This window comes from Lactuca saligna, chromosome 5 (genome assembly GCF_052625555.1).
Source record: "Lactuca saligna cultivar CGN05327 chromosome 5, ASM5262555v1, whole genome shotgun sequence".
NCBI lineage: Eukaryota > Viridiplantae > Streptophyta > Magnoliopsida > Asterales > Asteraceae > Lactuca > Lactuca saligna.
In genome coordinates, this window is record NC_136421.1 from 121,275,145 (window position 1) to 121,291,161 (window position 16,017).

At 31.5% G+C, this 16,017-nt stretch overlaps 3 long non-coding RNA genes across 3 annotated transcripts; all 3 read left to right on the plus strand.

Annotated features, from left to right (window-relative positions):
- The first annotated feature begins 2,445 nt into the window (after nt 1-2,445).
- Nucleotides 2,446-3,629, plus strand: LOC144998489 (uncharacterized). The gene is made up of 3 exons (XR_013660346.1): nt 2,446-2,766; nt 3,151-3,215; nt 3,326-3,629. It is a non-coding gene; the product is annotated as an uncharacterized LOC144998489 (long non-coding RNA).
- A 4,002-nt stretch (nt 3,630-7,631) lies between these two features.
- On the plus strand, nt 7,632-8,834 carry LOC144998430 (uncharacterized). Its single transcript, XR_013660315.1, has 3 exons — nt 7,632-7,949; nt 8,340-8,404; nt 8,517-8,834. It is a non-coding gene; the product is annotated as an uncharacterized LOC144998430 (long non-coding RNA).
- A 4,158-nt stretch (nt 8,835-12,992) lies between these two features.
- Nucleotides 12,993-14,119, plus strand: LOC145044996 (uncharacterized). Its single transcript, XR_013681753.1, has 3 exons — nt 12,993-13,300; nt 13,694-13,757; nt 13,933-14,119. It is a non-coding gene; the product is annotated as an uncharacterized LOC145044996 (long non-coding RNA).
- The last annotated feature ends 1,898 nt before the right edge of the window (nt 14,120-16,017 follow it).

Here is a 16,017-nt window from a genome sequence, read left to right on the forward strand (position 1 = left end):
GTTATATGTCTAAAGATATGAGTAGCCAAAATCCTTCGGGATGAGGGCCCTTTTATTGCCCAACAAGGATGCCCTAGATAACCCAAATCTTAAGATAATAATAATAATTCAAATGGTTAATTATCCAACTCGTTATTTATATTTATAGAAACCCTAGAATATCCTTATTGAAACTGTCAAACCTTCTACAAAAAGGTTCTGGAGCCTCTTGTTCAACTATTGAACAATTGCACATTAGACCTTAGACTTTTAATTAATTCTTTCAATTTTTATTAATATCTGATTAAATATTAATTATATATAACTATTTCTAATTAATATATTGTTCTCACAACATATTAATAAATTATTTATTTCAATTTATTAATTATATAATAAATCAACCTCTCTCTCTCTCTCTCCAAAAGTCATGCCATCCAAAAGTCATGCCGTCCAGTTGCTAGTTGTGAGGGCAACCCAAAAAACTATGCTACAATCAGTTCAACTATATACAAATTATAGTTATGGGATTCGACACTTAATCCAACAAAAATAGTGGAATATATCCAAAGCCATAATCCTTGCTTATTCTTGGCTTGAAGCTTCGTGTCTTCTTTCTCCCTTCTTGTGGAGGAATTCATTAAGAGTTTAACTCCTCCTAGTTATATTTTGATTATGCACTTTTGAGTTTACTAGTTATGAACCAAGAGAGGGATTCCAGTTTGAGTCATTTTCATGTAAACAAGATCACGAGCACGAGAGCTCAAGCGCGAAGGCATACATCCATAGGTTGCATGTACACTTAGGTATATCAGAATTTTTTTTTTCACTACCTAGTTTAAGTGTTTTTGATACATATAAAACCTAACCTCTAAAAGTTTTAGGCCCTAAGTGCGGATGCTACATTATCCATCCGGATTCAAGAAGGAAATACATGATGTTGCAAGTGGTTGATGGTGGGGTACCGAATAAGCAAAAGACTATTTTGTGGCCTTTGAAACGGCTTAACCAAGGTCCTTATATGGTTAGAATTAGGTGGTTGGATGCAAGTTATAGTTCACAAAATCATAGAAAAAATGGTTGTGTTGTTGAGTTGTGAAATATGCTTGTCCATTACTTAGAAAACATGCATATTTTTATTGTATTAGATGTTCATTTCATGGAAAATTATTAGTAGTAGAGCAACCTTACAATTGTTTCATTTTTACCACTTTTTTGTACCCCCTTTTTGTTTGTTGAGGAACGTAGAGCATTTATAGTGAGGTATGTTGTATCGGAAGAGAAGTCTAGGGTTTCTTCGTGTTAGTCATGGTGGAGTAGCATGCAACTTATGCCTGACACAATTGTTACATTACCCATAGTTGAGTTTGGTAAGTTGATATATCCACCATTAGTTTTTAAACTTATACCAAATTCACAAATATATTATTATCAGGTGTACGTGATTCTTGTAATTATTGATAGAAAATCAATGGATATTTACCAACAAATTTAATTCTTCAAATTTAATCGTCCATAGCATGTTTGAACGTGTTTTGAAGCTCACATTGACTTAAAATAGTAAAATGAATCCAAATATACTTAAATTAAAAAGTTGCAATCAATGTACCACAATGTGCTAATATAAAAACACCAGCGTGTGATTAATCTAATAATCAAGTAATCCAATAATCAACTAAATAAACATTCGAACAAAACATTCATAAAATAGAATACTTAACGTTAAGCATTATTTGACTTATAGATTTTAACTTAAGGGCATGTTAAACAATAAATACATGCATGATTTTACTTTATGTACATTATGAACGTCGGTTTCTTCCTGAAATTTAATTTTAAGTTCAATATAATTAGCCGTATATTATTTATTGTGATTTCATTATAACACACGTAAATCATACTTTTAACATTTATTGAAACCATTAAGTTTGAAAGGATGGACCATGAATACCGTATACTCAACCTCGAATAATTACAATGTCAAACGATGAAAGATATTCTCACTTAAACAAGAAAGGAAAAATATCAACTGTTTTTCCAAAAAAAAAAATCAAGTGTATTGTTGCCATTTACCAAAACACTTATAATAATCTAACCGTATCAGGTGTTGCCCCTCCTTGAAGTCGACGGTTCTGGTTTTGTCGGAGGTATATGTGGAACTAACAGTAGTCTAAAAATGATTAAATTTATGTTAAAAAAAAGTTACTCAAGTATTGTGGGCTGCGGCCATTTATATATAAGAGTTCTTAAAAAATTACGTATAAAAAATCAAGTAACACTTTATTCATCAAACAATCAAAGTGTCATTTTGGGTAACCTTAGGGTTTTATTTGAAGATATGTACAATAGTAGGGGAGCTTGATAAAAATCACCAACGCTAGATCTAGAGATCAGGGTTAGGGTTAGGCCCACACTATATATATACACGATCTATTCAGTTTCATTTCAATACGATTTGGCAGCCGCTGTCAATCTAGATCACCAATCGTTTCTTACATATATGAAAATCATGCATTGTTTTCATTAAGTAATCGCTTCCTGATAATCACCAAGAGTTTTATGTGTCGATTTTTTTTCCTTCATCATGCACATAGATCTAAAAATTAGTAAAGATCCGCCATATATACTTTGGTGTTTCGAATCTTATGTTGTTCGACTGTCACTCTCACTATACTTTGATGTGTATCCTGTTGTCAGCCTAGTAGAATCAGATTACTATCAGTTAGGTGTTCATAACATTTCAAGAGTTGGTTTTGTTGGTTTGTCCGAGGCCCCTAGCTTTAGAAGGTAAATTTATATAACGTTTTCTTATGTAAATGTTTGGATTCCAATCAATTTTTCTGCTCAACTTTCCAATTTATGCTATATCTAGTAACGTTATTTTCAGTAGTCTAAAGCTGACATCTACTTCAATTTTTTATTGAATACTGTTTGGAGATTATGGAGATCGTGTTGCAGATCTGATCTGTAGTTCTTTACGTGCTTTTTCCCTAAATATCAAGAAAGATACTGATACTTGGTGATCGAGTATTAGATCTTTTTAAAACAAAAACGATCTGACAGAGTCTTTAGTTTTATTAATTTTAATTTTTGAATCCGTAGGTTTTTCAGTAAGTTTTTTTTTTGTGTGGCAAACCAAAAAAGTTAACTAATGTTCATTATAATAAATAGGATGAAGTGGTTGGCGGAGACGAATCCTTAGAAGATGAGGTAAAAGACGAAAGGAAAGCTCCCCTGTAAGTTATCCAACCTACAGTTAATATGATTAATTTTAATATGTGCAGTTTGTAATTGTCACCTCTATTGTGGACTGATAATGTTTTTATGGGTTAATGTTTCATTTCAGGCTGAATTTGCTTGGGTGATATCATCTACCAGCTACATGTGTGCATCACAGATGCCAATTTCTTCAGTCAATAAATCCGGACCATACGTATTACATTAACTGTATAGGCCTCTTATGTTTAGTGTATTAGATAAACCGTGAAAACATTAAACATGAACTTTTGTTATAACAGAGGCCAACTTGAACTTTATATCTGGATACATCGAGTACTTTGATCTATTAAAAAATCCTAAGTACAAAACATCTACTTGTCAATCTTATGCATTCCTTTGCTGATAAAAGTAGCGGATATAGTTTTCTTTGGTTAGAGCGTGGATTAATCTTTGTTTAAAACCTGTTTTATTCTCTGTCAAATTATTTGTTTGAGCATAAATATATATGAAATGTGTATTTGTATGTGTTGGTGTATGAATGTATGCATATGAATCTGAATACTTCATGATCCATTAAACATATTTCAAAGTACTCATAATCTATTCTCATGAGATGCAAGCACAAGTTTCATAAAGGAACAACACTTCAAATATATTAGCATCTCAATAACTTCCCATATTTGAAAATGACAGTCCAACCTTTGTTGATGGCAAAAAATTTCACATCTGCTGGGACATTGAATATGCTCAATAAGTCTCAAAAAATATAAGTCGGTATTATTTATATGATGTTTTTTTAAATCTTTTTTCTTTTTTAATAAAAAACGCTAGTGAGACGCTAGAGTTACAAGTAGTTGTGGCAATCGTTGCCAGGATTGAGAAAGCAGATTTACTAACAAAACTATTCATCTTTTCAAGCTATATAATACTTGAATGTCACCTACTAACTCTTTCCTGCACCGGATTTTCAAACGGAAGACAACCTCGTTCCCATATCTACATTATACATAACATTCCCAACAGAAGACAACCTTCTTCCCATATCTACATTATCCATAAGAGGGCCATCAGACTAGAGGTGGTCCAACCTCAAAAACAAATACATGATGGGCACATTAGTAATAGGGATATCCCTCCACCAATGATGCAAAATCACATTTACCTCAATGACTTTAGGGTAGTCAAGAAATAGGTGTGACTCAGATTCATTGCTTGCCGCACGGAGGGCGCATATAGATGATTGCAAAGAAGGAGGTTCAATCTAGTGTATAGATGATGAAGCCTAACATGCAACTTAAGATGTTTTCTTAAGATGTTTACCTTGGTTGGAGCAATGTGATTCCAAATTATGTTGCTTGTATTACTTTTGGACAAAACATCATCATCTATAGTTGATGGAAAGTGTCTCCAGGGTCATTAACTACTGTTGATATCTCTAATAATAGGAAGGTGCTCTTGAGTTGCCTTCAATACTCAAATCAAGTAGAATCAACAAAGGGGTAATTGATTTATTACGTATTATGGTTTAATAATTAATTATAAACTAATTTGAAAATATTATGCGAATTAATTAAAAGTCTAATTATTTAAAGGGATGAATAACAATTTATCAATAGTTTATTAATCAGGAATACTATAGAACCTATGGTGGACGGTATTTCTACTAGAATTAAAAGGAATTTCATTTTGGGGATATCTCATCCCATATGGGTGGAATGATAAAACTGATGGGTTTTTTGCAAAACAAATAATAAAATCAAGTGTGCATGCAACCCTAGAATAAGATCTATGTTTTCTCTAATTAAATATACAACTTTCAACATCAAATAAGAAAAACTAGTTTACCTAACATATTTTCGAAAATAACATTAGGGCTGAGAGAAACATACCTTGATTGTTGATGACAAATAACAAAGATCTTTGTGTTGTTGAATCCTTGAGAAAAAGCACCACAAATATCGTACCTCTAGTGGTTCACACCCAACACTAGCAACATGATGAATATGGAGAAATGAGAGGGGCAAATAAGAATTTTGGTTATATGTCTAAAGATATGAGTGGCCAAAATCCTTCGGGATGAGGGCCCTTTTATTATCCAACAAGGATGCCCTAAATAACCCAAATCTTAAGATAATAATAATATTTCAAATTGTTAATTATCCAACTCCTTATTTCGTTATTTATATTTATAGAAACCCTAGAATATCCTTATTGAAACCGTCAAACCGTCTCAAAGAAGGTTGTGGAGCCTCTTGTTCAACTATTGAACAATTGCACATTAGACCCTAGACTTTTAATTAATAATTTTAATTTTAATTAATTTATGATTAAATATTAATTACATATAACTATTTCTAATTAATATATTGCTCTCATAATATATTAATAAATTTATTAATTATATAATAGATCAACATCTCTCTCTCCAAAAATCATGCCGTCCAGTTGCTAGTTACGAGGGCAACCCAAAAAAACTATGCTACAATCAGTTCAAGTATATACAAATTATAGTTATGGGATTCAACATTTAATCCAACAAAAACAGTGGAAGATATCCAAAGCCATAATACATGCTTATTCTTGGCTTGAAGCTTCACATCTTCTTTCTCTCTTCTTGTGGAGGAGTTCATTAATAGTTTAACTCCTCCTAGTTATGTTTTGATTATGCACTCTTGACTTTACTGGTTACGAACCAAGAGAGGGATTCCAGTTTGAGTCATTTCCATGTAAACAAGGTCACGAGCACGAGAGCTCAAGCGCAAAGGCATACATCCATAGGTTGCATGTACACTTAGGTATATCATAATTTATTTTTTCACTACCTAGTTTATGTGTTTTTGATACATAGAAAACCTAACATCTAAAAGTTGCGGATGCTACATTATCTATCCGGAGTCAAGAAGGAAATACATGATGTTGCAAGTGGTTGATGGTGGGATACCGCATAAGCAAAAGACTATTGTGGGGCCATTGAAATGGCTTAACCAAGGTCCTTATATGGTTTGAACTATGTGGTTGGATGCAAGTTATAGTTTACAAAATCATAGAAAAAATGGTTGTGTTTTTGAGAGTTGTGAAATATGCTTGTCCATTACTTAGAAAACATGCATATTTTTATTGTATTAGATGTTCATTTCATGCAAAATGATTAATAGTAGAGCACCATTACAATTGTTTCATTTTTTACCACTTTTTTGTTCCCCCTTTCTGTTTGTTGAGGAACATAGAGCATTTAAAGTGAGGTATGTTGTATCGGATGAGAAGTCTAAGGTTTCTTCGTGTTAGTCATGATGGAGTAGCATGCAACTTATGCCTGACACAGTTGTTACATTAACCATAGTTGAGTTTGGTAAGTTGATATATACACCAATACTTTTTAAACTTATACCAAATTCACAAATATATTATTATTAGGTGTACGTGATTCTTGTAATTATTGATGGAAAATCAATGGATATTTACCAACAAATTTAATTCTTGAGATTTAATCATCCATAGCATGTTTGGACGTGTTTTGAAACTCACATTGACTTAAAATAGTAAAATGAATCCAAATATACTTAAATTACGAAGTCGCAATCAGTGTACCCCAATGTGTTAATATAAAAACACTAGCGTGTGATTAATCTAATAATCAAGTAATCCAATAATAAACTAAATAAACATTCGAACAAAACTTTCATTAAATAGAATACTTATCGTTAAGCATTATATGACTTATAGATCTTAACTTAAGGGCATGTTAAACGATAAATACATGCACAATTTTACTTTATGTACATTATGAACATCAGTTTCTTCCCGAAATTTAATTTTAAGTTCAATATAATTAGCTGTATATTATTTATTGTGCTTTCATTATAACACGTAAATCATACTTTTAACATTTATTGAAACCATTAATTTTGTAACTAAACATTTTAATACGTTTGTGCTAATTACGCAATCTTATGTTGAAAGGCTAAACCATGAATACCGTATCAACTGATTTTCCAAAAAAAAAAAAAAAGGTGTTGCCCCTCCTTGAAGTCGACGGTTCTACCAAAACACTTATAATAATCTAACCGTATCAAGTGTTGCCCCTCCTTGAAGTCGATGGTTCTGGTTTTGTCGGAGGCATATGTGGAACTAAGAGTAGTCTACAAATGATTAAATTTACATTAAAAAATGTTACTCAATTACTGTGGCTGTCGCCATTTATATATAAGAGTTCATAAAAAATTACATATAAAAAGTCACGTAAAACTTTATTCATCAAGCAATAAAAGCGTCATTTTGCATAACCTTAGGGTTCTATTTGAAGATATGTACAATAGTAGGGGAGGTTGATGAAAATCACCAACGCTAGATCTAGATATCAGGTTTAGGGTTACGCCCACACTATATATAAACGATATGTTCAGTTTCATTTCGTTAGGACTTCGCAGCCGCTGTCAATCTAGATCACCAATCGTTTCTTACATATATGAAAATCATGCATTGTTTTCATTAAGTTATCGACTCATGATAATCACCAAGATTTTATGTGTCCATTTTTTTTCCTTCATCATGCACATAGATCTAAAAATTAATAAAGATCCGCCATATATAATTTGGTGTTTCGAAGATTATGCCGTTCGACTGTCACTCACACTATACTTTGATGTGTATCCTGTTGTCAGCCTAGTAGAATCAGATTACTATCAGTTAGGTGTTCATAACATTTCAAGAGTTGGTTTTGTTGGTTGGTCGGAGGCCCCTAGCTTGAAAAGGTAAATTTATATAACGTTTTCTTCTGTAAATGTTTGGATTCCAATCAATTTTTCTGCTCAACTTTCCAATTTATGCTATATCTGGTATCATTAATTTCAATAGTCTAAAGCTGACATCTGCTTCAATTCTTATTGAATACTGTTTGGAGATTATGGGGATCGTGTTGCAGATCTGATCTGTACTTCGTTACATGCTTTTTCCCTAAATATCAAGAAAGATACTGATACGTGGTGATCGAGTATTAGATTTTTTTCAAGCAAAAAAGATCTGACAGAGTCTTTAGTTTTATTAATTTTAATTTTTGAATCCGTAGGTTTTTCAATAAGTTTTTTTTTTTTTTTTTGTGCGGCAAACCAAAAAAGCTAACCAATGTTCATTATAATAAATAGGATGAAGTGGCTGGCTGAGACGAATCCTTAGAAGATGAGATAAAAGACGAAAGGAAGGCTCCCCTGTAAGTTGTTCAACCTACAGTTAATATGATTAATTTTTAATATATGTGCAGTTTGTAATTGTCACCTCTATTGTGGACTCATAAGGTTTTATGGGTTAATCTTTCATTGCAGACTGACTTTGCTTGGGTGATATCATCTACCAGCCACATGTGTGCATCACAGATGCCAATTTCTTCAGTAAATAAATCCGGACCATACCTATTACATTAACTGTATTAGGCCTCTTATGTTTAGTGTATTAGATAAACCGTGAAAACATTAAACATGAACTTTTGTTATAACAGAGGCCAACTTGAACTGTATATATACATCAAGTACAAAACATCTACTGGTCAATCTTATACATTCCTTTGCTGATAAAAGTAGCGGATGTAGTTTTCTTTGGTTACAGGGTGGATTAATCTTTGTTTAAAACCTGTTTTATTTTCTGTCAAGTTATTTGTATGAGTATAAATATATATGAAATGTGTATTTGTATACGTTGGTGTATGAATGTATGCATATGAGTCTGAATACTTCATGATCCATTAAACATATTTCACATTACTCATAATCTATTCTCATGAGATGCAAGCACACGTTTCATAAAGGAACAACACTTCAAATTTATTAGCGTTTCAATACCTTCCCGTATTTGAAAATGTCAGTCCAACCTTTGTTGATGGCAAAAAAGTTCACATCTGCTAGGACATTGAATATGATCAATAAGTCTCAAAAAATATAAGTGGGTATTATTTATATGATGTTTTTTTAAACCAAGGTTTTTTAAAATTTTTTTTTTTTTTTAAATAATAAAAGCTAGTGAGAGGCTAGAGTTACAAGTAGTTGTGGTAATCTTTGCCAGGATTGAGAGAGCAGATTTACTAACAAAACTATTCATCTTTTCTAGTTATATAATACTTGGATCACCTACTTACTCTTTGCTGCTCCTGAATTTAAACGGAAGACAACCTCGTTGCCATATCTACATTATCCATAACATTTCCAACAGAAGATAACCTTCTTCCCATATCTACATTATCCATAACAGGGCCATCAAAGTAGTGGTGGTCCAACCTCAAAAACAAATACATTATGGGCACACTAGTAATAGGGATACCCCTCCACCAATGACCCAAAATCACATTTACCTCAATGACTTTAGGGTAGTCAAGAAATAAGTGTGACTCAAATTCATTGCTTGTCGCACGGAGGGTTCATATAGATAATTGCAAAGGGATCCTAATTCTAAGGAGGTTAAACCTAATGTATAGATGACCAAGCCTAACATGCAAATTAAGATGTTTTCTTAAGATGTTTGCCTTGGTTGGAGCAATGTGATTCCAAATAGTGTTGCAAGTATTACTTTTTGACAAAACAATCGTCTATAGTTGATGTCCTGTCAAAGTGGTAGACTCTTGGAAAGTATCTCCAAGATCGTTAACTACTGTTGATATCTCTAATAATATGCAGGTTATCTTGAGTTGCCTTCAATACTCAAATCAAGTAGAATCAACAAAAGGGGAATTGATTTATTACGTATTATGGTTAAATAATTAATTATAAAGTAATTTGAAAATATTATGAGAATTAATTAATAGTCTAATTAATTAAAGGGTTGAATAGCAATTTATCAATAGTTTATTAATCAGGAATACTATAGAACCTATGGTGGATGGTATTCCTATTAGAATTAAAAGGAATTTCATTTTGGGGATATCTCATCACGTAAGGGTGGAATGATAAAACTGATCGGTTTTATGCAAAACAAATAAAAAAAATTAAGTGTGCATGCAACCCTAGAATAAGATCTATGTTTTCTATAATTAAATATACAACTTTCAACATCAAATAAGAAACACTAGCGTACGTAACATATTTTCGAAAATATGATTAGGGCTAAGAGAAACATACCTTAATTGTTGTTGACAAATAACAAATAACTATGTGTTCTTGAAGACTTGAGAGAAAGCACCACACACATTGTGTCTCTAGTGGTTCACACCCAACACTAGTAACAAGATAAATATGGAGACAGGAGAGGGGCATATAAGAATTTTGGTTATATGTCTAAAGATATGTGTGGCCAAAATCCTTCGGGATGAGGGCCCTTTTATTGTCCAACAAGGATGCCCTAGATAACCCAAATCATAAGATAATAATAATATTTCAAATGGTTAACTATCCAACTCCTTATTTATATTTATAGAAACCCTAGAATATCCTTATTGAAACCATCAAACCTTCTCCAAGAAGGTTCTGGAGCCTCTTGTTCAACTATTGAACAGTTGCACATTAGACCCTAAACTTTTAATTAATTCTTTTAATTTTAATTAATTTTTGATTAAATATTAATTATATAAAATTATTTCTAATTAATATATTGTTCTCACAACATATTAATAAATTATTTATTTCAATTTATTAATTATATGATAAATTAACCTCTCTCTCTCTCCAAAAGTCATGTCGTCCAATTGCTAGTTATGAGGGCAACCCAAAAAGACTATGCTACAATCAGTTCAACTATATACAAATTATAGTTATGCAATTAGACACTTAATCCAACATAAACAGTGCAATATATCCAAAGCCATAATCCTTGCTTATTCTTGGCTTTAAATTTCACATCTTCTTTATCCCTTCTTGTGGAGGGGTTCATTAAGAGTTTAACCCCTCCTAGTTATATTTTAATTATTCACTTTTGAGCTTACTGATTATGAACCAAGAGAGGGATTCCAGTTTCAGTCATTTTCATGTAAACAAGGTCACGAGCACGAGAGCTCAAGCACGAAGACATACATCCATAGGTTGCATGTACACTTAGGTATATCATAAGTTATTTTTTCACTACCTAGTTTAAGTGTTTTTGATACATAAAAAACCTTAGATCGAAAACTTTTAGGCCATAAGTGCGGATGCTACATTATCCATCTGGAATCAAGAAGGACATCCATGATGTTGCAAGTGTTTGATGGTGGGATACCGAGGAAGCAAATGACTATTGTGGGGCCATTGAAACGGCTTACTCAAGGCCCATATATGGTTAGAATTAGGTGGTTGGATGCAAGTTATAGTTCTCAAAATCATAGAAAAACTGGTTGTGTTGTTGAGTTATGAAATATGCTGCTCCATTGCTAAGAAAACATGCATATTTTTATTCTATTAGATGTTCATTTCATGCAAAATGATTAATAGTAGAACACGCTTACAATTGTTTCATTTTTTGCCACTTTTTTTGTTCCCCCTTATTGTTTGTTGAGGAACGTAGAGCATTTATAGTAAGGTATATTGTAACGGATGAGAAATATTGGGTTTCTTCGTGTTAGTCATGTTGGAGTAGCATGCAACATATGCCTGACACAGTTATTACATTGCCCATTGTTGAGTTTCGTTAGTTGATATATGTACCATTAGTTTTTAAACTCATACCAAATTCACAAATATATTATTATCAGGTGTATGCGATTCTTGCAATTATTGATCGAAAACCAATGGATATTTACCAACAAATTTAATTCTAGAGATTTAATCGTCCATAGCATCTTTGAACGTGTTGTGAAACTCACATTGACTTAAAACAATAAAAGGAATCCAAATATACTTAAATTACAAAGTCGCAATCAATGTACCACAATGTGCTAATATAAAAACACCCAAATATACTTAAATTACAAAGTCGCAATCAATGTACCACAATGTGCTAATATAAAAACACCAGGGTGTGATTAATTTAATAATCAGGCAATCCAATAATCAACTAAATAACATTCGAACAATACTTTCATAAAACAGAATACTTATTGTTAAGCATTATTTGACTTATAGATTTGAACTTAAGGTCATGTTAAATTATAAATACATGCACGATTTTACTTTATGTACATTATGAATATCGGTTTCTTCCCGAAATTTAATTTTGAGTTCAATATAGTTAGTCGTATATTATCTATTGTGATTTCATTTATAACGTAAAGCATACTTTTAAAATTTATTGAAATCATTAATTTTGTATCCAAACATTTTAATACGTTTGTGCTAGTTACGCCATCTTATGTTGAAAGGATAGACCATGAATATCGTATACTCAACCTCGAATAATTACAATGTCAAATGATGAAAGATGTTCTCACTTAAACAAGAAAGGAAAAATATCAACTGTTTTTCCAAAAAAAAAAAAATCAAGAGTATTGTTGCCATTTACCAAAACACTTATAATAATCTAACCGTATCAGGTGTTGCCCCTCCTTGAAGTCGACGGTTCTGGTTTTGTCGGAAGCATATGTGGAACTAAGAGTAGTCTACAAATGATTAAATTTATGTTAAAAAAAAGTTACTCAAGTATTGTGGGTTGTGGCCATTTATATATAAGAGTTCTTAAAAAATTACATATAAAAAATCAAGTACCACTTTATTCATCAAGCAATCAAAGTGTCATTTTGGGTAACCTTAGGGTTTTATTTGAAGATATGTACAATAGTAGGGGAGCTTGATAAAAATCACCAACGCTAGATCTAGAGATCAGGGTTAGGGTTAGGCCCACACTATATATATACACGATATGTTCAGTTTCATTTCAATACGATTTCGCAGCCGCTGTCAATCTAGATCACCAATCGTGTCTTACATATGTGAAAATCATGCATTGGTTTCATTAAGTTATCGACTCATGATAATCACCAAGATTTTATGTGTCCATTTTTTTTCTTCATCATGCACATAGATCTAAAAATTAGTAAAGATCCGCCATATATAATTTGGTGTTTCGAAGATTATGTCGTTCGACTGTCACTCACACTATACTTTGATGTGTATCCTGTTGTCAGCCTAGTAGAATCAGATTACTATCAGTTAGGTGTTCATAACATTTCAAGAGTTGGTTTTGTTGGTTGGTCGGAGGCCCCTAGCTTGAAAAGGTAAATTTATATAACGTTTTCTTCTGTAAATGTTAGGATTCCAATCAATTTTTCTGCTCAACTTTCCAATTTATGCTATATCTGGTAACGTTAATTTCAATAGTCTAAAGCTGACATCTGCTTCAATTCTTATTGAATACTGTTTGGAGATTATGGGGATCGTGTTGCAGATCTGATCTGTACTTTGTTACATGCTTTTTCCCTAAATATCAAGAAAGATACTGATACGTGGTGATCGAGTATTAGATCTTTTTCAAGCAAAAAAGATCTGACAGAGTCTTTAGTTTTATTAATTTTAATTTTTGAATCCGTAGGTTTTTCAATAAGTTTTTTTTTTTTTTTTTTTTGTGCGGCAAACCAAAAAAGCTAACCAATGTTCATTATAATAAATAGGATGAAGTGGCTGGCTGAGACGAATCCTTAGAAGATGAGATAAAAGACGAAAGGAAGGCTCCCTGTAAGTTGTCCAACCTACAGTTAATATGATTAATTTTTAATACAACAACTCCATTACCATTAATGATGGTCAAAATATCTTCATGTTAATATTATTAATTTTTAATATGTGCAGTTTGTAATTGTCACCTCTATTGTGGACTCATAAAGTTTTATGGGTTAATGTTTCATTTCAGACTGCATTTGCTTGGTGATATCATCTACCAGCCACATGTGTGCTTCACAGATGCCATTTTCTTCAGTCGATAAATCAGGACCATACGTATTACATTAACTGTATAGGCCTCTTATGTTTAGTGTATTAGATAAACCGTGAAAACATTAAACATGAACTTTTGTTATAACCGAGTCCAACTTGAACTTTGTATCTGGATATATCGAGTACTTCGATCTATTAAAAAATCCTAAGTACAAAAGATCTAGTGGTCAATCTTATACATTCCTTTGCTGATAAAAGTAGCATATGTAGTTTTCTTTGGTTACAGGGTGGATTAATCTTTGTTTAAAACCTGTTTATTTTCTGTCAAATTATTTGTATGAGTATAAATGTATATGAAATGTGTATCTTCATGTGTTGGTGTATCAATGTATGCATATTTGAATACTTCACGATCCTATAAACATATGTCACATTACTCATAATCTATTCTCATGAGATGCAAGCACACGTTTCAATAAGGAATAACATTTCAAACGTATTAACCTTTCAATACCTTCCAGTATTTGAAAATGTCAGTCCAGCCTTTGTGGATGGCAAAAAATTTCACATCTACTGATACATTGAATATGCTTAATAAGTCTCAAAAAATATAAGTGGGTATTATATTATATGATTAGGCGTGACACTCATATATTATATGAGCTTATTTTAAAAATAAAAATAAGTAAATACAAAATTCTAAACATTTGAATATTATGAATTTATATGAAAAGAGAGAAAATATTAAATTATAAAATTTAAAGTGTTTTTTTTTTCTTTTAAATTTAAACAAATGATTTATATAAATAAATAAAGAAAATTAATGAATCTTTAATTTGATAATTTTTAAATTAGAAGGAAAGTTTATTAATGAAATTGATATATATCTATTATTGAATATAAATACTATCTACAATTTAATAAAATGAAAGAAAACCATAATGTTGCATTTGTACACGTGATGGCTCGATAATTGGAGATGATGACTTCTTGTAACGATTTATCAAATTGTTGCTATAAACATGCTTTGTATATGTGAATGTGAGTGTCGTATTTTGTTTATTAATTTAACTTGTTTATCAGAGTAACATACATGTTGTTAATTGGTTAATATTTGGCATTTAAATGATTTTAAGTTGTTCAACAATAGTCATTTAAATGAGAAACGCTAAAAACGTGCCTTAAAGTAGTTTGTGGTTACATTTTAATCTATTATGTGTCACTAAAAGTTAACAATAGTAATGAAAACAAAACAAGTTGTGAGTGAATGTAGTTTATGGTGACAATTATCGAAAAATGATTGAAAAACTACAAAAACTAGTACACTATGGTGACATTTTATGTCTATAGTAACAATTTTTGTGGGTTATAGTTACCGCAATTAAATGTCACCATAACTTATCTTTGATAATGTGACATTTCCTTTCACATTGAATGAAAAATGTCATAAAACAGCATGTCACGTTACCTTTATAAGATTTATCATGTTTTCTCTTCCACCTTAAGACTCTTGATATTGTTATATATATATATATATATATATATATATATATATATATATATATATATATATATATATATATATATATATATATATATATATATATATATATATATAAAGAGAGAGAGAGAGAGAGAGATGACGAGTGGAACTACGAGGACGGTTTTTTGGGCTTAAGATTGAAAAAATAAATGGCCAGGATTTGAATTTATTTATCGACAAAATCTCGCGAGATGATATGACATTTTCGTAATTAATTGCGAGTTTTTGATAACTTCCGGGGAAGGTTAATTGTTTTGAGATACAAGTGATAAAAGAAAAAAAATATTAAATGAAAAAATAAAAAATAAAGGAAAATTCAGCCATGTGGCCTTTCCAACGTGCTGCCACCCAACATGACGAGTGTTAAACTCTTATTGACTCGTGCATTCTTTTTCCACCAGTTTTATTTGGAGTAGATTACATCCACGACTTACATTTTTAGTAGCTTGAGGAGTGGTATGGCTTAGCTAATTCTATACAAGAACTCAAGCAATGACATTTGAAGCAAATGATCCATAC